Source organism: Geospiza fortis, unplaced genomic scaffold (genome assembly GCF_000277835.1).
Source record: "Geospiza fortis unplaced genomic scaffold, GeoFor_1.0 scaffold403, whole genome shotgun sequence".
In the NCBI taxonomy this organism is placed as follows: domain Eukaryota; kingdom Metazoa; phylum Chordata; class Aves; order Passeriformes; family Thraupidae; genus Geospiza; species Geospiza fortis.
In genome coordinates, this window is record NW_005054336.1 from 5,321,427 (window position 1) to 5,326,678 (window position 5,252).

At 37.6% G+C, this 5,252-nt stretch overlaps 1 protein-coding gene across 1 annotated transcript in view; it reads right to left on the reverse strand.

Moving 5' to 3' along the window:
- The window catches only part of LOC102035794 (exostosin-like 2), a 59,195-nt gene that overhangs the window by 41,318 nt on the left and 12,625 nt on the right, over positions 1–5,252 (reverse strand). The window lies entirely within an intron of this gene.

The following is a 5,252-nucleotide window of genomic DNA, read 5'->3' on the forward strand; positions in this document are numbered from 1 at the left end:
CACTCACTTTCCATCATGGCATGATGGTTCTCGTTTGGCACCTTATTCAGTCATTGGTTTAGCAACTTGCAAACAGAGGCACCATTTAATAACTGCAATCATTTTCTGGAGTACATATCCCAGAAGTGGAGCACAACGTAAAAGTATACTCGTTAAAGCATGAAGTTTGCCTTCTTAAGACATGCAATGATTATATTGCAAGCCTGGGAGCCCCCTTGCTTGCAATAACTTAAGTCAAAAGACAAAAACCCAAGAACCTGGTGAAATAACAAAAATACAGCTCCCTAACTGCAAAACTTGGCTAATTTTTCAGCATTTTACGAATGTCCAGCTTCTATTAAAATTAAGAGATTATTTCTCTTATTGTGATTCATTCTTCTCTTGCTCTCCCCTCCCTCCCTCTCTCCTGCAGGAACATTCTATGACCCTCCAAGGGCCCTACTGCATCTGTTGTGAGCCTGGCCATTTAACAGCACAAGGCCCAGGTGCTGCAGAAGTGGCCACCTGACCATTCAGCTACTTCCTTCAAATCATAAACTGAACACTTTTCACAAACTCCCTGCATGAGAGAGGATCAGCCTGCACATTCATTACAACCTAATGCTGCTTGGGAAATCTTACCTATTCAGGCTTTTTTCTCTAACTCCAGTTTCCTGAAGTGTGTTTCTCCTCCCCACTTCTCAAGCACATGAAAAAAGGTGAGCACTGTTTTTGTCCTCTCATCCACTGGTTCCAGTAACACGTGGATTGTTAAGAGCTTCCTTAAATGGACCAAGACAAAATTCCTAATGCTTAATGCTGCTTAGGGATTGTGTGCTTCTGAACAGACCAAGGGTGATACAGCAAAAATAACCCTGGAAATAGCTGAAGGCAGGAATTGTGCAGAGGCCCTGGATAATGCAAAACCCCCCAGGTATTAAGTCCTTTTCATCTTGGAAGTTTCAAATCCTCCTCAAGATCCTGATTCTTCAAAATCCAACAATTCACAGATCTAAGTAATAGATAATTAAAATAATAATTCCAGATACACAATTTTTAATCCAGTGTTCCTTGATATCAAAAACAAATTAACAATGAAGAGGTTCTCACACAAAAAGTTGCCCTGTAGAACCTTCAGGTCATATCAGAAGCCTAGTCCCTTTGGAAAAAAAGACATCTTGGCAGAGGCCAAGATGTACATAAGGGATTTCCTAGACAAGCTACATTCCCATCCAACATAAAACTGGAGCTTACAAAGCTGCTGTTTTATTCTGGTACCCTTTTACTGCAAACAAAAGAAAAACCTCCTGAGTACTACTGGCAAATGCTTTCATCTTGTACTTATGAAAAAGCAGAGACAGATATGGTAAAGTAATGTAAAAAATTAAGCTGGGAAATTTCCTTGTTTTAATTTTGGACTTAATCTTGCTAAGTTTTCTTGGTCATCCAATAGTCAAGGTTGAGTTTTCAAAATTACTGATGTGAATGGCTTTCTGTGTGAAGTGACAACTCTGATTATTGTAACAAGGCTAAGTTTTTCTTTCTCCTTTCCAATGATTTAAGCCACAGAAAGATGAAGTTCAGGTTTCCTATGCAAGTACTGTTACTGGAGAGGCACAGAAAAGCAGCATTTAACCAAAGCCGAAGCAGACAGGCTAACCCTTACTCTTGTCACAGGAAAGACAAACTGTTTCTTTGCATATACACATGCAGTAGAAGAAACAGCACTCGTTTAATATTGTTGTAGCTAAGCACTTGAGAGTCTTGCCCTATTGCTACGGAACTGAAGCAGCTCTCACGAGGACTACTGTGAAATGGGCAAGTACCATCCCACACCACCAAAGAATGTTTCAGTGTAAAGCATGATTTACAGAAACTATCATATTTACTACTTCTATTGCTGCTTATACCATGTCAGAGATTAGAGCTGCAAAAGCTGTTTATACAAGAGATCCAAAGTCAGAACAAATAACTGAATAAAACTATTATCATTTATGAAGGCCATTATAAATCATCAGTATGAGATTCCTGTTTCACAGTATTTAAATTCTTTGTTTGAGAAAACTATTCAGAAATAAAAAGGACATTAAAAGTTGCTTTGATAAAACTATGTGAAAGCCAAGTTAACCAGTCAAGTGTAGTATTCTCAACCCAGATCTGTTTACTGGAAGGTGAAACGTGAAAGATGCTATTCTTAGAGAATAAAAAGCTTCTTACCAGTGCCTAACTCATTAACTGAGGTCTTGCCAAGGCAAGGTTTGTCTATTTGCCAAATGACAATTTTCATCAAGATGGATTGTTTCTCATTAACTCCATTTTTCTGAAGCAATAGTTACCTGTACTATCCTGAAAGACTGGGTTCCCATATAAGAAGTAGTGCAGACTTTATCAGGAAAAAGCTCAGAAAGTTTCAGAAGGACTCAGAAAATCTTACAGAAACAGAACTATCAAAGAAGAGATTTCAGAATTGTATAATTCCATTCAGGTTTCTTCTTAATTGAGGCATTTGTATATAATTTCTCTGGCATAATAGGTTCAAGGTTAAATTGCAGCACATTTAACTAAAATAGTGACAGTTCTAGTAGCAAGTTCCTAGTCTGCTAGCATTTAAGATAGACTTAAATGGTTTTAAGAACATCTTTATTATCTTTCTAGTGTGAATGTTTAAGTTAGACAGTATTATGAAGTCATTAGAACAGTTGAAAACTTCAAGTGAGAACTGAAGTCTAAAGTGCTCAAGATTACATAACCCCACTTTGTGTATAATTTAGTGACAAATCATGTGACAAAGTACAGGAGCAAGTCAATCCCAAACTTCCCAAACCATCAGATCCAGCACTACAGCTCTTTTGTTTAATAAATGGGGTATAGTACTAACATAAAAATTACTGCCTTATGTCTCTTCAAGAGTAAGGAAAAAAAAAGGGAAGCAAGATAGTGAGTTTTTAAGGACTATGTGATCCAGTAACAGGCTCTCTGTAATCAGGCAACTCCAACCCTACATATTCATGAGGTTTTCAGATCAGATACTGCTTCAGTGAAGCAAACTGACACCTCTGTAAAGCCAGCCAAATAAAATTCTGTAACAAGCAAACAGAATAAAAGCCCAAAGAAAAGCAATTTAAACAGAAAAAGAGCTGAAAGAAAAGCAGTTTACTTCCAAGTACAATGAAGTATCTTTATCTTGTCATTACCATGATGCATCTAAGCAAAGTTAAATCAATAAACAATTGTATTAATGTAATTACTTACACACCTCACAGGTGCTGAGGATTTCATGCCTGAGCAGACATCTCCTATCCCCCTGCTGAGAACTCTCTGAACAAGTCATTTGATTGAAAAGGATAAGTGGCTGCGGAATTCTGACCACAAGAACCATCCAAGGAGGTCATTTCCATGAAGATTCTGCAAACCACTGTTCTGAGCTACAGCATTACGAAACTCACTCCCAAATATTTACTTTGCTATCATGCAACAAATAGTTCTAATCACTTTCTCAGAAAGAAGACTGCCTTTCTGAGGAAGTGAGGAGATCATCTGATCTGTTGTACTGAAGTTACACTGCACTACTACTTGCAGACAAGCCCTGTCAGGCCCCCTCCTTTGTGTGCAGCCTGGGAAATACAAGGGACTGATGTCAAGCTTGTTGATAACATAAGGGAAGCTGCAGTAAAATTAGCACCTCCCCAAGAACTGAGCCTTGCATTCTGTTCCTCAACTTACCTCTAACCCTCCAAATTCAGAAAGATATTAAAAATATACATAACATGGTAACTCTACCAACACTTGCTTTTACTTCCCTGAGACCATACAAATCTCCTTAGATATGAGAGGGAAAAAAATTAAGATCAGGCATTACCAAATATTGCAGACACTGATAGGTATGGGTGCTGCAATACAAATACCAGGGAAAAGTTTAGCAATGATATGTAAAAGGTCATTACACAATTCCTTGGTACCACCTGGTAACTGTCACTTATTTTCATATCACATTTCAGCATTTTATGAGCACAAAAGGGAGAATATCTTTATGGTATCAGATACAGGACAACAACTTTAAAATGGGCCAAACAGATTAGGAACCATCAATTCAGAACAAACATCAGGAGTTACAAGTCCAAAGTCTTTAGTTGTGCCCCAGTAGATAAAGGAAACTTTGTTTCCTTCCATTACCCAGTAATTATATGTGGTATCAGATTACACCTTCATAGGTAGTTAACACTGAGTTAAGGAATATACCTACAAAATTTCCTTTACATATTAAAGAAAATTACTTTCTCCCCCACACCCTCTCAAATTTCTCAGTACATTTTTTTTTAATACGACACTGTCCTTACACAAATGCCTCAGTTACAGGCCTTGGTTAGTACAGCCATCTGTAACTAACAGTACAGAACTAATCCCCCTTCTTACCCACAAGATCAAATGCCACCTAAGAGTCCCTCACACTTCCTAAAAGCACATTAAGAAATAAAACATGATACTGAAGGCTGGGAGAGATACAAGTTTCCTTTCTTAAAGCAAATGTAACACGTTCATACCACACAAATAGCTCAGGACCTTCCCTAAATTGAGTTCTGCTTTCAATATTAGGTCAACCCTCCCTTGGGATACTCCAAAGGTCCCTTCCAATCAAAATTCCTTAATGATCATTAAAGAACTTACTCCCAACCCAAGCAGCCCATTACAAAAATTGGTTTTCAGAATTAACCATTGGGAACTCCAGTAGAAACACACAGCTTAAAGATAAGAAAATGTCTAGAAAAGATACCCTGAAACTACAGCTATACAAAGAAAATAAGCTAAAACCCAAGGAATATTGGTTTACATCTCACAGAAGCAGTGCTGGTCACTGGAGAAACAGGGGAAGAATGGTTGATGCTCACAATTGCTTCAAATCATTTGGAAAGCAAGTTATGCTTAAAATAGGAACACACTTTTTGTTTCACTTCTGCTGCAGCCAACTCTGTGTCAAGCAGGTAGGGATATATCATCACACAGGAAACAGTTGGTCTTGAAATGCAGTCCAAAGCATCAACTTTTTAGCCACAGCACAGAGTGATTACTTTATTTGTCTGGTGTTTTTTATGTCCTTAAGTAGTATTCAAAACTATAATCAGTTTTATTTTTTACCTTCTATATGAAGTCAGTGTCTTCCAGACATGAACCTTTTACTACACAGAAAATATTTTTTCTGCTGTTCTAAAAGATACAAAAGCCATCAAGAAGTGCCATCTCAAAATCCTCTAATAAAACCAGAGTTATAAAAAGTT